The 23,660-nt window shown below is 46.2% G+C and overlaps 6 non-coding genes and 3 pseudogenes across 6 annotated transcripts; all 9 read right to left on the bottom strand.

The window, feature by feature from the left end:
• Positions 1-2,058: 2,058 nt before the first annotated feature.
• LOC130350971 (U2 spliceosomal RNA) lies at positions 2,059-2,267 on the bottom strand (annotated as a pseudogene).
• A 7,066-nt stretch (positions 2,268-9,333) lies between these two features.
• On the bottom strand, positions 9,334-9,524 carry LOC130350961 (U2 spliceosomal RNA). Its single transcript, XR_008887751.1, has one exon. It is a non-coding gene; the product is annotated as a U2 spliceosomal RNA (small nuclear RNA).
• A 2,091-nt stretch (positions 9,525-11,615) lies between these two features.
• On the bottom strand, positions 11,616-11,806 carry LOC130350958 (U2 spliceosomal RNA). Its single transcript, XR_008887749.1, has one exon. It is a non-coding gene; the product is annotated as a U2 spliceosomal RNA (small nuclear RNA).
• Positions 11,807-13,895: 2,089 nt separating this feature from the next.
• On the bottom strand, positions 13,896-14,086 carry LOC130350973 (U2 spliceosomal RNA). Its single transcript, XR_008887761.1, has one exon. It is a non-coding gene; the product is annotated as a U2 spliceosomal RNA (small nuclear RNA).
• Positions 14,087-14,856: 770 nt separating this feature from the next.
• On the bottom strand, positions 14,857-14,966 carry LOC130350976 (U2 spliceosomal RNA; annotated as a pseudogene).
• A 2,091-nt stretch (positions 14,967-17,057) lies between these two features.
• LOC130350969 (U2 spliceosomal RNA) lies at positions 17,058-17,239 on the bottom strand. The gene has a single exon (XR_008887759.1). It is a non-coding gene; the product is annotated as a U2 spliceosomal RNA (small nuclear RNA).
• Positions 17,240-18,773: 1,534 nt separating this feature from the next.
• On the bottom strand, positions 18,774-18,933 carry LOC130350975 (U2 spliceosomal RNA; annotated as a pseudogene).
• Positions 18,934-21,029: 2,096 nt separating this feature from the next.
• On the bottom strand, positions 21,030-21,220 carry LOC130350957 (U2 spliceosomal RNA). The gene has a single exon (XR_008887748.1). It is a non-coding gene; the product is annotated as a U2 spliceosomal RNA (small nuclear RNA).
• Positions 21,221-23,308: 2,088 nt separating this feature from the next.
• LOC130350956 (U2 spliceosomal RNA) lies at positions 23,309-23,499 on the bottom strand. The gene has a single exon (XR_008887747.1). It is a non-coding gene; the product is annotated as a U2 spliceosomal RNA (small nuclear RNA).
• Positions 23,500-23,660: the final 161 nt, after the last annotated feature.

The following is a 23,660-nucleotide window of genomic DNA, read 5'->3' as shown; positions in this document are numbered from 1 at the left end:
CTTCATGGGCACTATCACTGCTTGCTGTCAGGGAGGCTGCCAGACAATTTTCCATGCACACTCTGGGCTGGGGGGCAGTCAACCACCAGTACACACAGCAGAACCTAAACCCATACCATTATTGCTAAGCAGCAAGACAGGGGCCCATTGCACTCCCACGGGGCCTTTTTAAATGCAATCCATAACCCGGATTTGCCAGGAACCCTTCTTACTCCTCCTACTTGCATGTGACACTGGGCTTAGGATCTGCATAGGAAACACACACACAAGCACACACCTACCTTTGTTGCCTGCAGATGCCTCCTTGGCTGTCCCCAAACGGTATCAAACCAACACCCACGGGAAGCTGTAAGCATAGAGGACATGCCTGCACCCCATTGGACTTACCTGTGTGGGTTAAATCCGGGTTATTTGACAACCTATGGCGGTGATGGTTCTGCTCAGGCAGAGCAGTGCTGATGCTCCTCATAAAGCTGTCGCTGCTGTGAAGGTTCTAGGTGACATCACAAATCCCTTTGGTTACATACACAACAAAGCTGGGTTGTTGTTGTTTACACTCTGCAAGGCCTGTGGAAGTGAGTGACATCATAGCACTGTAGTTCTGAGGGTTCAAGATGGATGCAACAATCTCCTGTTGCTTCTATGAAGGCCGTAATAGACGACATCACCAAACAGCTCCATAGTCACATACACAGCAAAGGAGAGATGTTGTTTACACCTAGTGATGTCAGTGGTATTGAGTGACATCACAGCACAGTGCTAAGGCTCCTGGGCCTGGACACAGCAGCGGCTGCAATATCTCAACGGAGAATACGTTTATATCTATGTGTGTGTGTGCGCATATATATATATATATATATATATATATATATATATATTTCTCCGCCGAAATCACTTTTAAACCCATTTCCACCTTTTTTTCCCTTCTCTTCCTCTTACTTTTTTTTCACGTTTTTTTACGTTTTTCTCCTTTTCGCCTCTTTTCTGGGCGTATTATTCTTCTTTTTCTTCTTTTTTTTCGTCTAATGCATACCCCATCAGTGCAGCAATGCTTATTCAATACCGCCAGCAGATGGAGACACTGGGGGATAATTTTCTAAGGATTTATACTGATTTTTCCTGTCTGAATTTGTCGCACAGAAAGTTGCAGGCCAAATATGTGTGACATTTCTGCGACTTTAGCTTCTAGAGCATTTTTACAACATTATACATAGGTGCTGAATACATAAAAAGCGACTGTTCAGCGACAGACAAGTCGCATCGGCTGAAAGTAGGCCAGAATGTCAGTCCATGTTGGAGCAGGTTTAGATACAGTCTAAAGCATAGATCTCAAAGTCTGTGCACAGAATTTAGCAAGGGCCTCGCACCTTCTGATGCATCAGGTAGGTGCACAATAGCATAGCCTAACCCTCTGTACTTTGGTCTATATTGATGCGGGACATAGACAGCCAGCTGATGACCAATCCATTAGTGCAATGGATGGCTGGAAGCATTTGTCTTTGCCTTTGCAATACCACAGAAGCAATGCATGGTCAATGTACAGCAATGACACACCTGTGTGAACAGCCAGGAGACCCCCCCCCCCCCCCCCCCCCATGTTATGTTACATAGTTACATAGTTAGTACGGTCGAAAAAAGACATATGTCCATCACGTTCAACCAGGGAATTAAGGGGTAGGGGTGTGGCGCGATATTGGGGAAGGGATGAGATTTTATATTTCTTCATAAGCATTAATCTTATTTTGTCAATTAGGAACATTCAGCACCCACCCGCTATCAAGGCAGCTGCCTATCATGTCATGCCCTACCTGCACAGGTGTGCTGGCTACTCAAATGATCCAATTAAGGAGGCCATTTAGTCAGCAGCAGCAGAAGTCCTGTGCCTGGACGCTCCAACAGGGGCCAGACACAAGCAGAAGCAGAAGCAGTAGAAGCAGCAGCAGCACCACCTTTTGTTTTTTGGCTGCAGCAGCAGCAAGGCCCACAGGGCTGGCTAGCTGGCTAGCCAGCAAGCAGGTAGCAATGAAAGTAGGAATCTTTCTTTTTAACCCTGTAAGGGGGTGGTGCACTGTACCCGAAGATACTGCCATATCGGGTCAATGCATAGGGCGACGGAAGCAAGCTTCGAAATCGGCCCCCGTTCTCAAAAATCCATTTAATATATGGTCCCCAGATAGGGGACGTATCAGATATTAAACTGATAAGAACAGATTTTTTTTTTTTTTTTTTTTTTTTTTTTAAACCTTCAGGTTTGAATTAAAACTTAATCGTTCAGGTTTACTTCACGTTTGCCTCTCAGATTTACTGAACTTAGTCACAATTCATCAAACTCATCATTAGGTTACTTTATCAACATATAACAAAATACACCCAAAAACAAAGTACATAGCATAACAACACACCACCCTCAAACCCTCACCACGTGTCTCCATTTTAAAAACTTCCAAGTCCCCTCCGCATCATCCTCTCCAAATCTCTTCTTATCCCACAAATATACAGTATGCAATCTATCTAATATCATTCTCATACACTCTTCAACCGACACATCCTTCTTCTTAAATATATACAAATTCCTAACATCCCACAATACCTCCTTAATTATCGCTAACAACACATATAACATTCTCTCCTTCCTCCCACCTACCACCGCCAGACCAAACATAATCACTTCAAAAGACCACTTTCTTACCCCCATCAATTCTTTGGCCAACGGACCAATTCCCTTCCACACTTCTTGCGCTCTATCACAATTCCAAAACAAATGCATAATACTCTCATTCCCTCCACAACCCTCTCTCGGACATCTCTCACTCCTTCCAATCCCCCGACTCTTCTGTACCTCTCTTACTGGCAATGCACCATGCAAACTCTGCCATACAATCTCTCTCTGTCTATTAGTCATACCATCTGTCTGCAAACTCTTCCACACTTTACTCACATTCTGTCCTCTCACCATATTAATATTACACTGAACTTCCTTCTCCCTAATACACTTCACCATACTCTTCTTCTCCTTTAACACATCCTGTCTCACACCTATCAAACCAAACTTTCTCATGAACACCTCAACAAACCCATACCAACCAGGACTCACCAAAGCATACGGCTTTCTCAGATCTCTCTCCATCCACCCTAATCTGCATAACACACCCCCTCCTAGAAACCTCATCATACATGCAAATTTCCACTGCTCTCCCATACTTCTCCTCACAGCAAACAATAGATTAATCCCCAGATACACTTCAACATTAGGAAAATTCATTCCTCCATTCCTACACTCTTTCATCACATTCTCTCTTCTCACCTTCTCCACTTTCGACCCCCAGAAAAACACAAACAAAATCCTATTCAACTTTCTCAGTGTCATATAACCTGGTGGAAACACCAAAGCCACATACAACAGGATCGGCAATATCACACTCTTGATCACCACAATCTTACCAATCATTGACAACTCTCTCATACTCCAAAAATCCAACTTCCTTTTTATTCTAACACCAACCTCTTCCCAACTTTCTCTTCCATCCAGCCTCTCATCAAATTTAACTCCCAACACCTTAATCGCTCCGTCTACACATTTCACCCCTACATCCTCTACTTCATACATCCTTCCAAAAACCTTATACTCACTCTTATCCCAATTAACTCTAAAACCAGAAGCACCACAAAAATACCCAGCCAACAACTTTGCTCTTTGCAAAGCTCCAACATACTCACAGATCACACAAACATCATCCATATATGCCAACACTTTCAAGTCTCTCCCACCACTCCCAGGAATCCTCACACCTCTCATACACTTATCCCTTCTCAACAACTCCAACAAAGGCTCTATCGCACATATAAAGACCAAGGGTGACAGGGGACACCCCTGTCTCACTCCAGAACACACATTCACTTTCTTACTAACCCAGCCATTAATTAATACTTTACTATACACTCCATCATACAATACTCTAATCATTTTAACAAAACCTTCCGGAAAACCCATTCTATCCAACACTTTAAATAAAAACTCATGTGACAACCTATCAAAAGCTTTCTCAAAATCCAAAGACAACACTCCAACACACTGATCTCTACCCAAGCAATCCCATAATACATCACGCAACAAACCCAAATTCTCACTTATCCTTCTTTTTGGCACACCACATACTTGTTCTTCTCCAATCACCTGATCAATCACATCCCTCATTCTATTCGCCAACACCTTTGCAAGAATTTTATAATCAACATTCAATAACGTAATCGGTCTCCAATTCCTCACATCCTTTCTATCCCCTTTTTTAAAGATCAATACCACCACTCCACTCTTCATACTTTCCTCCAATCTACCATTCTTGCACACAAAATCATAAATCTCCACCAAATCCACTTTAACCGTCTCCCACATTCTAGCATAAAATTCCACCGGCAACCCATCTCACCTGGTGTCTTATTTCTAGCCATACTTTTAATCACCAACTCCAATTCTTTCACTCCCACACCTTTCACCAGGCTATCTGCCTCCCTGTCATGCACTCTGCTCTCAATCTTCCCAATCACCTCAGACTGCAGACCCATATCACACTCCTTCTCAGCATATAAATCCTTATAAAAATCCTCAACCACACTCAACACTCTTTTACCTTTAACCATCACACCATCCTTATCATACACCTCTATCAACTCCTCTCTTTTACCAGACACCCTTTTAAAGAAAAACCTTGAGCATCTCTCACCCTTCTCCAACTTAATCAACTTAGCCTGATACACAATCTCTCTTCCTCTCTCCAACATCCACTTCTCTACTTCCTTCTTAATCTCTTCAATCTCACTCTCCACACAACCACCACTCTTCCTCCATTTTTTCAAAAAGATCAATCTCTTCTGCAGCCACTCATACCTTCTTCTCTTTCCCGCAGCTCTCTTATACCCCTCTCTTTTAAAGAAAACATGCGTTCTCTCCTTCACCCAACTCCACCACTGCAATACATCCACAAAATCAGCTTTCCTCCTCTTCCAAACCTCATACTTCTTCACATACCTCTCATACACCCCTCCCTCCTCCATCAAACTAACATTCAATTTCCATAAACCCCGCCCACTCAAACATTCCACATTAAACCCCAAATCACATCTTACACACTCATGATCTGAATACAATACCTTCATTTGCATATACTCCCTACCCACCACTCCTTTTGACACAAAACACATATCCAATCTTGAAGCACACTTTCCCCTATCTGAAAAATAAGTCGGACACACATCAACATTACACAATTTAGCCACATCTTGCAACCTCAAATCATTCACCACATTCCTCAACATCCTACCAGATACATCGATCTTACTCCCTTCAATCTCACAATTGAAATCCCCCACACATACCATAGGCTCTCTCCCCGGCAAAAACAACTTTAACTTCTCAAACAACTCCACCCTCTCATTCTTCTTAACAGACGCATACACATTAAATATTCGAACCTTAACTCCACCCACCTCCACCTTAACCATCAAACACCTTCCCTCTTCAATCACTGTATGGCTCTCTACCTTGAACCTCTTATCCTTAAATAACACACCAACCCCATCATTCCTATTTACAGAAGACATAGACCACACAGAATCCCCATATCCCCACTCCCCCTTCCCTACCTCTTCCACCAACCCACATTCTTGTACACAAATAACATCAGCCCCCATACCTGCCAACTCCTGCAAAATTGCAGCCCTCCTAACCCTACTCCTAAACACCCTAACATTAGATGAAATTATTTTAAAAGACATACTACTATCCCCATATGAAAAAAACAAACAAAGGAAAAAAACACAACAAAACAATCACCTATATACAAAAGAAAACACCAATCAATGCGATGTTCTACGGGTTAAGGTACCAAGCGGTACTTGTCCATCACCTTCCTGATCCACCTCGGATCTAAATAATGGTTCGAAAGGGTTTCTCGAACTAAACGAAGTCTCCTCACTCCTCTCAGCCCATTCTTTCTTTCTCGCTTTTTTTGGATACCTGTGACACAAATCATCCGCCACTTTCTTCCCTCTATGCCTTCCTGAAGACACAGCACTCTCTGAATCGGTAGTAAAATCTTCAATCACAGGCTCATTCTCCATCTCTTCCTCCAACTCCTTCTGCACCACAGCCACAGTCTTGCTCTCCATAAGCTTAAGTCCAGGTTTTCCCACCAAAACGGGTTTTCCCTCCAAAATGGGCTTTCCCTCCAAAATTGGATTTCCCTCCAAAATTGGAGACCCCTCCAAAACTGGAGTCCCCTCCAAAACTGGAGTCCCCTCCATCACAGCACTTGTCTCCATTTTATCTCTCTCTTCCAGGTATCTCTTTCCCTCCTCCTGCTTCCTTTCTACCTCTTTCTGTCTTTCGATCTTCTCCTCCTCCCTCCTTTTTCTCTCTTCCGGGCACTCTCTCATCACATGTCCAGCCTCTCCACATACATGGCATTTTTTTGGCTCAGGACACGCATTGGCCTCATGTCCCTCTTTCTGGCAATTCCTGCACACTCTCACAGCCGCACAATTCTCCTTCACATGCCCAAACATATGGCACTTTCTGCAGAACATGGGCTGCCCAGGGTAGGTAAGATAACCTCTCTGCCCCGCAATAGAAAAACTCGCCGGGGGATGCTGCACTCCGTAAATTCCACTGGCATCTTGCTTCAACTTCACCAAAAACTTATACTCCGCATTAAACACTCCCAATATGCTCTTCTGTGCAATCCCTCCTCTGACAGTCTCACAGTACTGCTTCAAAAAATTTTCCACCAACTTCACATCCATAAACGGGTTGTATACACGGACTAAAAGGGGTTTCTCCTCCAACTCAAACAAAGGCTCAAACGACACATTCTTCATAATGGTATTTTCCACATTCTCACGCAGGCTCTGGTAAAAGGACAGGCACCCATTAATAGTGTAGAAACTCACATCATATATACCTTGCCGCTTACTTTCCTGTAAGCAAAAGACGTCCTTCATCGGTATCCCGGCCATGTCCTCCACCAAACGACGCCCCACAAACGTGATCTTATTCTTCTCCACATCAGAAACCTCCACCTTCACCCGAATAGTGTTCTTAACGAATCCAGCTGCCATCTTCTCTGTCGGTCTGAGACCACAGTATCGCCTCCTGAAAAAACCCTCTGCAAGCAGAGAAACACGCACCCCTGACCCAGACCAAGTTTACACTTGATCTGAGCCAAAAGGCCGAGAAGCGATAACCGTGAAAGGGGCGGGCCCAACAAGGTCCCCTTCATGGGCACTATCACTGCTTGCTGTCAGGGAGGCTGCCAGACAATTTTCCATGCACACTCTGGGCTGGGGGGCAGTCAACCACCAGTACACACAGCAGAACCTAAACCCATACCATTATTGCTAAGCAGCAAGACAGGGGCCCATTGCACTCCCACGGGGCCTTTTTAAATGCAATCCATAACCCGGATTTGCCAGGAACCCTTCTTACTCCTCCTACTTGCATGTGACACTGGGCTTAGGATCTGCATAGGAAACACACACACAAGCACACACCTACCTTTGTTGCCTGCAGATGCCTCCTTGGCTGTCCCCAAACGGTATCAAACCAACACCCACGGGAAGCTGTAAGCATAGAGGACATGCCTGCACCCCATTGGACTTACCTGTGTGGGTTAAATCCGGGTTATTTGACAACCTATGGCGGTGATGGTTCTGCTCAGGCAGAGCAGTGCTGATGCTCCTCATAAAGCTGTCGCTGCTGTGAAGGTTCTAGGTGACATCACAAATCCCTTTGGTTACATACACAACAAAGCTGGGTTGTTGTTGTTTACACTCTGCAAGGCCTGTGGAAGTGAGTGACATCATAGCACTGTAGTTCTGAGGGTTCAAGATGGATGCAACAATCTCCTGTTGCTTCTATGAAGGCCGTAATAGACGACATCACCAAACAGCTCCATAGTCACATACACAGCAAAGGAGAGATGTTGTTTACACCTAGTGATGTCAGTGGTATTGAGTGACATCACAGCACAGTGCTAAGGCTCCTGGGCCTGGACACAGCAGCGGCTGCAATATCTCAACGGAGAATACGTTTATATCTATGTGTGTGTGTGCGCATATATATATATATATATATATATATATATATATATATATATATATATTTCTCCGCCGAAATCACTTTTAAACCCATTTCCACCTTTTTTTCCCTTCTCTTCCTCTTACTTTTTTTTCACGTTTTTTTACGTTTTTCTCCTTTTCGCCTCTTTTCTGGGCGTATTATTCTTCTTTTTCTTCTTTTTTTTCGTCTAATGCATACCCCATCAGTGCAGCAATGCTTATTCAATACCGCCAGCAGATGGAGACACTGGGGGATAATTTTCTAAGGATTTATACTGATTTTTCCTGTCTGAATTTGTCGCACAGAAAGTTGCAGGCCAAATATGTGTGACATTTCTGCGACTTTAGCTTCTAGAGCATTTTTACAACATTATACATAGGTGCTGAATACATAAAAAGCGACTGTTCAGCGACAGACAAGTCGCATCGGCTGAAAGTAGGCCAGAATGTCAGTCCATGTTGGAGCAGGTTTAGATACAGTCTAAAGCATAGATCTCAAAGTCTGTGCACAGAATTTAGCAAGGGCCTCGCACCTTCTGATGCATCAGGTAGGTGCACAATAGCATAGCCTAACCCTCTGTACTTTGGTCTATATTGATGCGGGACATAGACAGCCAGCTGATGACCAATCCATTAGTGCAATGGATGGCTGGAAGCATTTGTCTTTGCCTTTGCAATACCACAGAAGCAATGCATGGTCAATGTACAGCAATGACACACCTGTGTGAACAGCCAGGAGACCCCCCCCCCCCCCCCCCATGTTATGTTACATAGTTACATAGTTAGTACGGTCGAAAAAAGACATATGTCCATCACGTTCAACCAGGGAATTAAGGGGTAGGGGTGTGGCGCGATATTGGGGAAGGGATGAGATTTTATATTTCTTCATAAGCATTAATCTTATTTTGTCAATTAGGAACATTCAGCACCCACCCGCTATCAAGGCAGCTGCCTATCATGTCATGCCCTACCTGCACAGGTGTGCTGGCTACTCAAATGATCCAATTAAGGAGGCCATTTAGTCAGCAGCAGCAGAAGTCCTGTGCCTGGACGCTCCAACAGGGGCCAGACACAAGCAGAAGCAGAAGCAGCAGAAGCAGCAGCAGCACCACCTTTTGTTTTTTGGCTGCAGCAGCAGCAAGGCCCACAGGGCTGGCTAGCTGGCTAGCCAGCAAGCAGGTAGCAATGAAAGTAGGAATCTTTCTTTTTAACCCTGTAAGGGGGTGGTGCACTGTACCCGAAGATACTGCCATATCGGGTCAATGCATAGGGCGACGGAAGCAAGCTTCGAAATCGGCCCCCGTTCTCAAAAATCCATTTAATATATGGTCCCCAGATAGGGGACGTATCAGATATTAAACTGATAAGAACAGATACTACACTTGATCTTAGCCAAAAGGCCGAGAAGCGATAACCGTGAAAGGGGCGGGCCCAACAAGGTCCCCTTCATGGGCACTATCACTGCTTGCTGTCAGGGAGGCTGCCAGACAATTTTCCATGCACACTCTGGGCTGGGGGGCAGTCAACCACCAGTACACACAGCAGAACCTAAACCCATACCATTATTGCTAAGCAGCAAGACAGGGGCCCATTGCACTCCCACGGGGCCTTTTTAAATGCAATCCATAACCCGGATTTGCCAGGAACCCTTCTTACTCCTCCTACTTGCATGTGACACTGGGCTTAGGATCTGCATAGGAAACACACACACAAGCACACACCTACCTTTGTTGCCTGCAGATGCCTCCTTGGCTGTCCCCAAACGGTATCAAACCAACACCCACGGGAAGCTGTAAGCATAGAGGACATGCCTGCACCCCATTGGACTTACCTGTGTGGGTTAAATCCGGGTTATTTGACAACCTATGGCGGTGATGGTTCTGCTCAGGCAGAGCAGTGCTGATGCTCCTCATAAAGCTGTCGCTGCTGTGAAGGTTCTAGGTGACATCACAAATCCCTTTGGTTACATACACAACAAAGCTGGGTTGTTGTTGTTTACACTCTGCAAGGCCTGTGGAAGTGAGTGACATCATAGCACTGTAGTTCTGAGGGTTCAAGATGGATGCAACAATCTCCTGTTGCTTCTATGAAGGCCGTAATAGACGACATCACCAAACAGCTCCATAGTCACATACACAGCAAAGGAGAGATGTTGTTTACACCTAGTGATGTCAGTGGTATTGAGTGACATCACAGCACAGTGCTAAGGCTCCTGGGCCTGGACACAGCAGCGGCTGCAATATCTCAACGGAGAATACGTTTATATCTATGTGTGTGTGTGCGCATATATATATATATATATATATATATATATATATATATATATTTCTCCGCCGAAATCACTTTTAAACCCATTTCCACCTTTTTTTCCCTTCTCTTCCTCTTACTTTTTTTTCACGTTTTTTTACGTTTTTCTCCTTTTCGCCTCTTTTCTGGGCGTATTATTCTTCTTTTTCTTCTTTTTTTTCGTCTAATGCATACCCCATCAGTGCAGCAATGCTTATTCAATACCGCCAGCAGATGGAGACACTGGGGGATAATTTTCTAAGGATTTATACTGATTTTTCCTGTCTGAATTTGTCGCACAGAAAGTTGCAGGCCAAATATGTGTGACATTTCTGCGACTTTAGCTTCTAGAGCATTTTTACAACATTATACATAGGTGCTGAATACATAAAAAGCGACTGTTCAGCGACAGACAAGTCGCATCGGCTGAAAGTAGGCCAGAATGTCAGTCCATGTTGGAGCAGGTTTAGATACAGTCTAAAGCATAGATCTCAAAGTCTGTGCACAGAATTTAGCAAGGGCCTCGCACCTTCTGATGCATCAGGTAGGTGCACAATAGCATAGCCTAACCCTCTGTACTTTGGTCTATATTGATGCGGGACATAGACAGCCAGCTGATGACCAATCCATTAGTGCAATGGATGGCTGGAAGCATTTGTCTTTGCCTTTGCAATACCACAGAAGCAATGCATGGTCAATGTACAGCAATGACACACCTGTGTGAACAGCCAGGAGACCCCCCCCCCCCCCCCCCATGTTATGTTACATAGTTACATAGTTAGTACGGTCGAAAAAAGACATATGTCCATCACGTTCAACCAGGGAATTAAGGGGTAGGGGTGTGGCGCGATATTGGGGAAGGGATGAGATTTTATATTTCTTCATAAGCATTAATCTTATTTTGTCAATTAGGAACATTCAGCACCCACCCGCTATCAAGGCAGCTGCCTATCATGTCATGCCCTACCTGCACAGGTGTGCTGGCTACTCAAATGATCCAATTAAGGAGGCCATTTAGTCAGCAGCAGCAGAAGTCCTGTGCCTGGACGCTCCAACAGGGGCCAGACACAAGCAGAAGCAGAAGCAGCAGAAGCAGCAGCAGCACCACCTTTTGTTTTTTGGCTGCAGCAGCAGCAAGGCCCACAGGGCTGGCTAGCTGGCTAGCCAGCAAGCAGGTAGCAATGAAAGTAGGAATCTTTCTTTTTAACCCTGTAAGGGGGTGGTGCACTGTACCCGAAGATACTGCCATATCGGGTCAATGCATAGGGCGACGGAAGCAAGCTTCGAAATCGGCCCCCGTTCTCAAAAATCCATTTAATATATGGTCCCCAGATAGGGGACGTATCAGATATTAAACTGATAAGAACAGATACTACACTTGATCTTAGCCAAAAGGCCGAGAAGCGATAACCGTGAAAGGGGCGGGCCCAACAAGGTCCCCTTCATGGGCACTATCACTGCTTGCTGTCAGGGAGGCTGCCAGACAATTTTCCATGCACACTCTGGGCTGGGGGGCAGTCAACCACCAGTACACACAGCAGAACCTAAACCCATACCATTATTGCTAAGCAGCAAGACAGGGGCCCATTGCACTCCCACGGGGCCTTTTTAAATGCAATCCATAACCCGGATTTGCCAGGAACCCTTCTTACTCCTCCTACTTGCATGTGACACTGGGCTTAGGATCTGCATAGGAAACACACACACAAGCACACACCTACCTTTGTTGCCTGCAGATGCCTCCTTGGCTGTCCCCAAACGGTATCAAACCAACACCCACGGGAAGCTGTAAGCATAGAGGACATGCCTGCACCCCATTGGACTTACCTGTGTGGGTTAAATCCGGGTTATTTGACAACCTATGGCGGTGATGGTTCTGCTCAGGCAGAGCAGTGCTGATGCTCCTCATAAAGCTGTCGCTGCTGTGAAGGTTCTAGGTGACATCACAAATCCCTTTGGTTACATACACAACAAAGCTGGGTTGTTGTTGTTTACACTCTGCAAGGCCTGTGGAAGTGAGTGACATCATAGCACTGTAGTTCTGAGGGTTCAAGATGGATGCAACAATCTCCTGTTGCTTCTATGAAGGCCGTAATAGACGACATCACCAAACAGCTCCATAGTCACATACACAGCAAAGGAGAGATGTTGTTTACACCTAGTGATGTCAGTGGTATTGAGTGACATCACAGCACAGTGCTAAGGCTCCTGGGCCTGGACACAGCAGCGGCTGCAATATCTCAACGGAGAATACGTTTATATCTATGTGTGTGTGTGCGCATATATATATATATATATATATATATATATATATATATATTTCTCCGCCGAAATCACTTTTAAACCCATTTCCACCTTTTTTTCCCTTCTCTTCCTCTTACTTTTTTTTCACGTTTTTTTACGTTTTTCTCCTTTTCGCCTCTTTTCTGGGCGTATTATTCTTCTTTTTCTTCTTTTTTTTCGTCTAATGCATACCCCATCAGTGCAGCAATGCTTATTCAATACCGCCAGCAGATGGAGACACTGGGGGATAATTTTCTAAGGATTTATACTGATTTTTCCTGTCTGAATTTGTCGCACAGAAAGTTGCAGGCCAAATATGTGTGACATTTCTGCGACTTTAGCTTCTAGAGCATTTTTACAACATTATACATAGGTGCTGAATACATAAAAAGCGACTGTTCAGCGACAGACAAGTCGCATCGGCTGAAAGTAGGCCAGAATGTCAGTCCATGTTGGAGCAGGTTTAGATACAGTCTAAAGCATAGATCTCAAAGTCTGTGCACAGAATTTAGCAAGGGCCTCGCACCTTCTGATGCATCAGGTAGGTGCACAATAGCATAGCCTAACCCTCTGTACTTTGGTCTATATTGATGCGGGACATAGACAGCCAGCTGATGACCAATCCATTAGTGCAATGGATGGCTGGAAGCATTTGTCTTTGCCTTTGCAATACCACAGAAGCAATGCATGGTCAATGTACAGCAATGACACACCTGTGTGAACAGCCAGGAGACCCCCCCCCCCCCCCCCCATGTTATGTTACATAGTTACATAGTTAGTACGGTCGAAAAAAGACATATGTCCATCACGTTCAACCAGGGAATTAAGGGGTAGGGGTGTGGCGCGATATTGGGGAAGGGATGAGATTTTATATTTCTTCATAAGCATTAATCTTATTTTGTCAATTAGGAACATTCAGCACCCACCCGCTATCAAGGCAGCTGCCTATCATGTCATGCCCTACCTGCACAGGTGTGCTGGCTACTCAAATGATCCAATTAAGGAGGCCATTTAGTCAGCAGCAGCAGAAGTCCTGTGCCTGGACGCTCCAACAGGGGCCAGACACAAGCAGAAGCAGAAGCAGCAGAAGCAGCAGCAGCACCACCTTTTGTTTTTTGGCTGCAGCAGCAGCAAGGCCCACAGGGCTGGCTAGCTGGCTAGCCAGCAAGCAGGTAGCAATGAAAGTAGGAATCTTTCTTTTTAACCCTGTAAGGGGGTGGTGCACTGTACCCGAAGATACTGCCATATCGGGTCAATGCATAGGGCGACGGAAGCAAGCTTCGAAATCGGCCCCCGTTCTCAAAAATCCATTTAATATATGGTCCCCAGATAGGGGACGTATCAGATATTAAACTGATAAGAACAGATTTTTTTTTTTTTTTTTTTTTTTTTTTCTAAAGCCGAGGAACGTGCTTTCGATTCACCCAAAGTGCAAGAAAAAGTGCAAACGTGTTACACTAAAAAAACGTGCACAAAGGATGCGGTCTATCGCTAGCCCTTCTCCGATAGGAGAGAGGCCCCCCAACAAACCTTACCCTTCGCCTCCGGACCAAAAGGTACCTGCGAGGTTCCAGGTTCGATGTCCCTTTTCGCCGAAGCTACTAGGGGACCACAAATGCTCCCGGCATCCCCCTTGGCGTTAGCCAAGGTATCTGCCCGCAGAGCCGATTACGGTAGGTACCCTGCCAAGCAGGAGTACCCGGGGTGTTTGCAGGGAGGTGCGGAACCTAATGGCCACACACACCTCCCCTAGACCGCCAGGAGGGACACCCAGAAGGGCTACCGCATCCTGACAAATCCTGTGAACACACAACACGCAAAAAGTGACACAGTGAGACAAAAAAGAAATAAATAAGTGAATGTGTGCAGATATACTGCCCGGACATCCGGCCGGATCTATAAAAATTTCTCTGATCCTAGCCAGAAGGCCGGGAATCAAGAGGTGAGTGCCACAAGGTGAAGAGATTATGGTGCCCGTGCTTCAACTCAGTGAGTCTATCCTCCCAGTGAGTTTCGGCACCTCGGGGTCACCACTCCCCGAGGCACAAAAGTACCTCGGCTCTAGACCCTCTCAGCCTCATGGCGAGACCCGGAGGGAACAGGTCACATCGGGGCAGCCGTCGAGCTGATTCCTCAGAACCAGCCCCGGAAAGCCCTGGTACACCTGCATCCTCCATGCAGCACCCATCCCCACCAGCCCCATACCGGCGTTACGGTACACCGGCATGAAAAACTGATAAGAACAGATACTACACTTGATCTTAGCCAAAAGGCCGAGAAGCGATAACCGTGAAAGGGGCGGGCCCAACAAGGTCCCCTTCATGGGCACTATCACTGCTTGCTGTCAGGGAGGCTGCCAGACAATTTTCCATGCACACTCTGGGCTGGGGGGCAGTCAACCACCAGTACACACAGCAGAACCTAAACCCATACCATTATTGCTAAGCAGCAAGACAGGGGCCCATTGCACTCCCACGGGGCCTTTTTAAATGCAATCCATAACCCGGATTTGCCAGGAACCCTTCTTACTCCTCCTACTTGCATGTGACACTGGGCTTAGGATCTGCATAGGAAACACACACACAAGCACACACCTACCTTTGTTGCCTGCAGATGCCTCCTTGGCTGTCCCCAAACGGTATCAAACCAACACCCACGGGAAGCTGTAAGCATAGAGGACATGCCTGCACCCCATTGGACTTACCTGTGTGGGTTAAATCCGGGTTATTTGACAACCTATGGCGGTGATGGTTCTGCTCAGGCAGAGCAGTGCTGATGCTCCTCATAAAGCTGTCGCTGCTGTGAAGGTTCTAGGTGACATCACAAATCCCTTTGGTTACATACACAACAAAGCTGGGTTGTTGTTGTTTACACTCTGCAAGGCCTGTGGAAGTGAGTGACATCATAGCACTGTAGTTCTGAGGGTTCAAGATGGATGCAACAATCTCCTGTTGCTTCTATGAAGGCCGTAATAGACGACATCACCAAACAGCTCCATAGTCACATACACAGCAAAGGAGAGATGTTGTTTACACCTAGTGATGTCAGTGGTATTGAGTGACATCACAGCACAGTGCTAAGGCTCCTGGGCCTGGACACAGCAGCGGCTGCAATATCTCAACGGAGAATACGTTTATATCTATGTGTGTGTGTGCGCATATATATATATATATATATATATATATATATATATATATATTTCTCCGCCGAAATCACTTTTAAACCCATTTCCACCTTTTTTTCCCTTCTCTTCCTCTTACTTTTTTTTCACGTTTTTTTACGTTTTTCTCCTTTTCGCCTCTTTTCTGGGCGTATTATTCTTCTTTTTCTTCTTTTTTTTCGTCTAATGCATACCCCATCAGTGCAGCAATGCTTATTCAATACCGCCAGCAGATGGAGACACTGGGGGATAATTTTCTAAGGATTTATACTGATTTTTCCTGTCTGAATTTGTCGCACAGAAAGTTGCAGGCCAAATATGTGTGACATTTCTGCGACTTTAGCTTCTAGAGCATTTTTACAACATTATACATAGGTGCTGAATACATAAAAAGCGACTGTTCAGCGACAGACAAGTCGCATCGGCTGAAAGTAGGCCAGAATGTCAGTCCATGTTGGAGCAGGTTTAGATACAGTCTAAAGCATAGATCTCAAAGTCTGTGCACAGAATTTAGCAAGGGCCTCGCACCTTCTGATGCATCAGGTAGGTGCACAATAGCATAGCCTAACCCTCTGTACTTTGGTCTATATTGATGCGGGACATAGACAGCCAGCTGATGACCAATCCATTAGTGCAATGGATGGCTGGAAGCATTTGTCTTTGCCTTTGCAATACCACAGAAGCAATGCATGGTCAATGTACAGCAATGACACACCTGTGTGAACAGCCAGGAGACCCCCCCCCCCCCCCCCCATGTTATGTTACATAGTTACATAGTTAGTACGGTCGAAAAAAGACATATGTCCATCACGTTCAACCAGGGAATTAAGGGGTAGGGGTGTGGCGCGATATTGGGGAAGGGATGAGATTTTATATTTCTTCATAAGCATTAATCTTATTTTGTCAATTAGGAACATTCAGCACCCACCCGCTATCAAGGCAGCTGCCTATCATGTCATGCCCTACCTGCACAGGTGTGCTGGCTACTCAAATGATCCAATTAAGGAGGCCATTTAGTCAGCAGCAGCAGAAGTCCTGTGCCTGGACGCTCCAACAGGGGCCAGACACAAGCAGAAGCAGAAGCAGCAGAAGCAGCAGCAGCACCACCTTTTGTTTTTTGGCTGCAGCAGCAGCAAGGCCCACAGGGCTGGCTAGCTGGCTAGCCAGCAAGCAGGTAGCAATGAAAGTAGGAATCTTTCTTTTTAACCCTGTAAGGGGGTGGTGCACTGTACCCGAAGATACTGCCATATCGGGTCAATGCATAGGGCGACGGAAGCAAGCTTCGAAATCGGCCCCCGTTCTCAAAAATCCATTTAATATATGGTCCCCAGATAGGGGACGTATCAGATATTAAACTGATAAGAACAGATTTTTTTTTATCTAAAGCCGAGGAACGTGCTTTCGATTCACCCAAAGTGCAAGAAAAAGTGCAAACGTGTTACACTAAAAAAACGTGCACAAAGGATGCGGTCTATCGCAAGCCCTTCTCCGATAGGAGAGAGGCCCCCCAACAAACCTTACCCTTCGCCTCCGGACCAAAAGGTACCTGCGAGGTTCCAGGTTCGATGTCCCTTTTCGCCGAAGCTACTAGGGGACCACAAATGCTCCCGGCATCCCCCTTGGCGTTAGCCAAGGTATCTGCCCGCAGAGCCGATTACGGTAGGTACCCTGCCAAAGCAGGAGTACCCGGGGTGTTTGCAGGGAGGTGCGGAACCTAATGGCCACACACACCTCCCCTAGACCGCCAGGAGGGACACCCAGAAGGGCTACCGCATCCTGACCAATCCTGTGAACACACAACACGCAAAAAGTGACACAGTGAGACAAAAAAGAAATAAATAAGTGAATGTGTGCAGATATACTGCCCGGACATCCGGCCGGATCTATAAAAATTTCTCTGATCCTAGCCAGAAGGCCGGGAATCAAGAGGTGAGTGCCACAAGGTGAAGAGATTATGGTGCCCGTGCTTCAACTCAGTGAGTCTATTCTCCCAGTGAGTTTCGGCACCTCGGGGTCACCACTCCCCGAGGCACAAAAGTACCTCGGCTCTAGACCCTCTCAGCCTCATGGCGAGACCCGGAGGGAACAGGTCACATCGGGGCAGCCGTCGAGCTGATTCCTCAGAACCAGCCCCGGAAAGCCCTGGTACACCTGCATCCTCCATGCAGCACCCATCCCCACCAGCATGAAAACTGATAAGAACAGATTTTTTTTTTTTTTTTTTTTTATCTAAAGCCGAGGAACGTGCTTTCGATTCACCCAAAGTGCAAGAAAAAGTGCAAACGTGTTACACTAAAAAAACGTGCACAAAGGATGCGGTCTATCGCAAGCCCTTCTCCGATAGGAGAGAGGCCCCCCAACAAACCTTACCCTTCGCCTCCGGACCAAAAGGTACCTGCGAGGTTCCAGGTTCGATGTCCCTTTTCGCCGAAGCTACTAGGGGACCACAAATGCTCCCGGCATCCCCCTTGGCGTTAGCCAAGGTATCTGCCCGCAGAGCCGATTACGGTAGGTACCCTGCGAAGCAGGAGTACCCGGGGTGTTTGCAGGGAGGTGCGGAACCTAATGGCCACACACACCTCCCCTAGACCGCCAGGAGGGACACCCAGAAGGGCTACCGCATCCTGACAAATCCTGTGAACACACAACACGCAAAAAGTGACACAGTGAGACAAAAAATAAATAAATAAGTGAATGTGTGCAGATATACTGCCCGGACATCCGGCCGGATCTATAAAAATTTCTCTGATCCTAGCCAGAAGGCCGGGAATCAAGAGGTGAGTGCCACAAGGTGAAGAGATTATGGTGCCCGTGCTTCAACTCAGTGAGCCTATTCTCCCAGTGAGTTTCGGCACCTCGGGGTCACCACTCCCCGAGGCACAAAAGTACCTCGGCTCTAGACCCTCTCAGCCTCATGGCGAGACCCGGAGGAAACAGGTCACATCGGGGCAGCCGTCGAGCTGATTCCTCAGAACCAGCCCCGGAAAGCCCTGGTACACCTGCATCCTCCATGCAGCACCCATCCCCACCAGCATGAAAACTGATAAGAACAGATACTACACTTGATCTTAGCCAAAAGGCCGAGAAGCTATAACCGTGAAAGGGGCGGGCCCAACAAGGTCCCCTTCATGGGCACTATCACTGCTTGCTGTCAGGGAGGCTGCCAGACAATTTTCCATGCACACTCTGGGCTGGGGGGCAGTCAACCACCAGTACACACAGCAGAACCTAAACCCATACCATTATTGCTAAGCAGCAAGACAGGGGCCCATTGCACTCCCACGGGGCCTTTTTAAATGCAATCCATAACCCGGATTTGCCAGGAACCCTTCTTACTCCTCCTACTTGCATGTGACACTGGGCTTAGGATCTGCATAGGAAACACACACACAAGCACACACCTACCTTTGTTGCCTGCAGATGCCTCCTTGGCTGTCCCCAAACGGTATCAAACCAACACCCACGGGAAGCTGTAAGCATAGAGGACATGCCTGCACCCCATTGGACTTACCTGTGTGGGTTAAATCCGGGTTATTTGACAACCTATGGCGGTGATGGTTCTGCTCAGGCAGAGCAGTGCTGATGCTCCTCATAAAGCTGTCGCTGCTGTGAAGGTTCTAGGTGACATCACAAATCCCTTTGGTTACATACACAACAAAGCTGGGTTGTTGTTGTTTACACTCTGCAAGGCCTGTGGAAGTGAGTGACATCATAGCACTGTAGTTCTGAGGGTTCAAGATGGATGCAACAATCTCCTGTTGCTTCTATGAAGGCCGTAATAGACGACATCACCAAACAGCTCCATAGTCACATACACAGCAAAGGAGAGATGTTGTTTACACCTAGTGATGTCAGTGGTATTGAGTGACATCACAGCACAGTGCTAAGGCTCCTGGGCCTGGACACAGCAGCGGCTGCAATATCTCAACGGAGAATACGTTTATATCTATGTGTGTGTGTGCGCATATATATATATATATATATATATATATATATATATATATATATATTTCTCCGCCGAAATCACTTTTAAACCCATTTCCACCTTTTTTTCCCTTCTCTTCCTCTTACTTTTTTTTCACGTTTTTTTACGTTTTTCTCCTTTTCGCCTCTTTTCTGGGCGTATTATTCTTCTTTTTCTTCTTTTTTTTCGTCTAATGCATACCCCATCAGTGCAGCAATGCTTATTCAATACCGCCAGCAGATGGAGACACTGGGGGATAATTTTCTAAGGATTTATACTGATTTTTCCTGTCTGAATTTGTCGCACAGAAAGTTGCAGGCCAAATATGTGTGACATTTCTGCGACTTTAGCTTCTAGAGCATTTTTACAACATTATACATAGGTGCTGAATACATAAAAAGCGACTGTTCAGCGACAGACAAGTCGCATCGGCTGAAAGTAGGCCAGAATGTCAGTCCATGTTGGAGCAGGTTTAGATACAGTCTAAAGCATAGATCTCAAAGTCTGTGCACAGAATTTAGCAAGGGCCTCGCACCTTCTGATGCATCAGGTAGGTGCACAATAGCATAGCCTAACCCTCTGTACTTTGGTCTATATTGATGCGGGACATAGACAGCCAGCTGATGACCAATCCATTAGTGCAATGGATGGCTGGAAGCATTTGTCTTTGCCTTTGCAATACCACAGAAGCAATGCATGGTCAATGTACAGCAATGACACACCTGTGTGAACAGCCAGGAGACCCCCCCCCCCCCCCCCCCATGTTATGTTACATAGTTACATAGTTAGTACGGTCGAAAAAAGACATATGTCCATCACGTTCAACCAGGGAATTAAGGGGTAGGGGTGTGGCGCGATATTGGGGAAGGGATGAGATTTTATATTTCTTCATAAGCATTAATCTTATTTTGTCAATTAGGAACATTCAGCACCCACCCGCTATCAAGGCAGCTGCCTATCATGTCATGCCCTACCTGCACAGGTGTGCTGGCTACTCAAATGATCCAATTAAGGAGGCCATTTAGTCAGCAGCAGCAGAAGTCCTGTGCCTGGACGCTCCAACAGGGGCCAGACACAAGCAGAAGCAGAAGCAGCAGAAGCAGCAGCAGCACCACCTTTTGTTTTTTGGCTGCAGCAGCAGCAAGGCCCACAGGGCTGGCTAGCTGGCTAGCCAGCAAGCAGGTAGCAATGAAAGTAGGAATCTTTCTTTTTAACCCTGTAAGGGGGTGGTGCACTGTACCCGAAGATACTGCCATATCGGGTCAATGCATAGGGCGACGGAAGCAAGCTTCGAAATCGGCCCCCGTTCTCAAAAATCCATTTAATATATGGTCCCCAGATAGGGGACGTATCAGATATTAAACTGATAAGAACAGATACTACACTTGATCTTAGCCAAAAGGCCGAGAAGCGATAACCGTGAAAGGGGCGGGCCCAACAAGGTCCCCTTCATGGGCACTATCACTGCTTGCTGTCAGGGAGGCTGCCAGACAATTTTCCATGCACACTCTGGGCTGGGGGGCAGTCAACCACCAGTACACACAGCAGAACCTAAACCCATACCATTATTGCTAAGCAGCAAGACAGGGGCCCATTGCACTCCCACAGGGCCTTTTTAAATGCAATCCATAACCCGGATTTGCCAGGAACCCTTCTTACTCCTCCTACTTGCATGTGACACTGGGCTTAGGATCTGCATAGGAAACACACACACAAGCACACACCTACCTTTGTTGCCTGCAGATGCCTCCTTGGCTGTCCCCAAACGGTATCAAACCAACACCCACGGGAAGCTGTAAGCATAGAGGACATGCCTGCACCCCATTGGACTTACCTGTGTGGGTTAAATCCGGGTTATTTGACAACCTATGGCGGTGATGGTTCTGCTCAGGCAGAGCAGTGCTGATGCTCCTCATAAAGCTGTCGCTGCTGTGAAGGTTCTAGGTGACATCACAAATCCCTTTGGTTACATACACAACAAAGCTGGGTTGTTGTTGTTTACACTCTGCAAGGCCTGTGGAAGTGAGTGACATCATAGCACTGTAGTTCTGAGGGTTCAAGATGGATGCAACAATCTCCTGTTGCTTCTATGAAGGCCGTAATAGACGACATCACCAAACAGCTCCATAGTCACATACACAGCAAAGGAGAGATGTTGTTTACACCTAGTGATGTCAGTGGTATTGAGTGACATCACAGCACAGTGCTAAGGCTCCTGGGCCTGGACACAGCAGCGGCTGCAATATCTCAACGGAGAATACGTTTATATCTATGTGTGTGTGTGCGCATATATATATATATATATATATATATATATATATATATATATTTCTCCGCCGAAATCACTTTTAAACCCATTTCCACCTTTTTTTCCCTTCTCTTCCTCTTACTTTTTTTTCACGTTTTTTTACGTTTTTCTCCTTTTCGCCTCTTTTCTGGGCGTATTATTCTTCTTTTTCTTCTTTTTTTTCGTCTAATGCATACCCCATCAGTGCAGCAATGCTTATTCAATACCGCCAGCAGATGGAGACACTGGGGGATAATTTTCTAAGGATTTATACTGATTTTTCCTGTCTGAATTTGTCGCACAGAAAGTTGCAGGCCAAATATGTGTGACATTTCTGCGACTTTAGCTTCTAGAGCATTTTTACAACATTATACATAGGTGCTGAATACATAAAAAGCGACTGTTCAGCGACAGACAAGTCGCATCGGCTGAAAGTAGGCCAGAATGTCAGTCCATGTTGGAGCAGGTTTAGATACAGTCTAAAGCATAGATCTCAAAGTCTGTGCACAGAATTTAGCAAGGGCCTCGCACCTTCTGATGCATCAGGTAGGTGCACAATAGCATAGCCTAACCCTCTGTACTTTGGTCTATATTGATGCGGGACATAGACAGCCAGCTGATGACCAATCCATTAGTGCAATGGATGGCTGGAAGCATTTGTCTTTGCCTTTGCAATACCACAGAAGCAATGCATGGTCAATGTACAGCAATGACACACCTGTGTGAACAGCCAGGAGACCCCCCCCCCCCATGTTATGTTACATAGTTACATAGTTAGTACGGTCGAAAAAAGACATATGTCCATCACGTTCAACCAGGGAATTAAGGGGTAGGGGTGTGGCGCGATATTGGGGAAGGGATGAGATTTTATATTTCTTCATAAGCATTTATCTTATTTTGTCAATTAGGAACATTCAGCACCCACCCGCTATCAAGGCAGCTGCCTATCATGTCATGCCCTACCTGCACAGGTGTGCTGGCTACTCAAATGATCCAATTAAGGAGGCCATTTAGTCAGCAGCAGCAGAAGTCCTGTGCCTGGACGCTCCAACAGGGGCCAGACACAAGCAGAAGCAGAAGCAGCAGAAGCAGCAGCAGCACCACCTTTTGTTTTTTGGCTGCTGCAGCAGCAGCAAGGCCCACAGGGCTGGCTAGCTGGCTAGCCAGCAAGCAGGTAGCAATGAAAGTAGGAATCTTTCTTTTTAACCCTGTAAGGGGGTGGTGCACTGTACCCGAAGATACTGCCATATCGGGTCAATGCATAGGGCGACGGAAGCAAGCTTCGAAATCGGCCCCCGTTCTCAAAAATCCATTTAATATATGGTCCCCAGATAGGGGACGTATCAGATATTAAACTGATAAGAACAGATACTACACTTGATCTTAGCCAAAAGGCCGAGAAGCGATAACCGTGAAAGGGGCGGGCCCAACAAGGTCCCCTTCATGGGCACTATCACTGCTTGCTGTCAGGGAGGCTGCCAGACAATTTTCCATGCACACTCTGGGCTGGGGGGCAGTCAACCACCAGTACACACAGCAGAACCTAAACCCATACCATTATTGCTAAG

Source organism: Hyla sarda, unplaced genomic scaffold (assembly GCF_029499605.1).
Source record: "Hyla sarda isolate aHylSar1 unplaced genomic scaffold, aHylSar1.hap1 scaffold_955, whole genome shotgun sequence".
Lineage (NCBI taxonomy): Eukaryota > Metazoa > Chordata > Amphibia > Anura > Hylidae > Hyla > Hyla sarda.
Note: the sequence above shows the minus strand (reverse complement) of the source record. Positions and strands in the feature narration are given on the sequence as shown.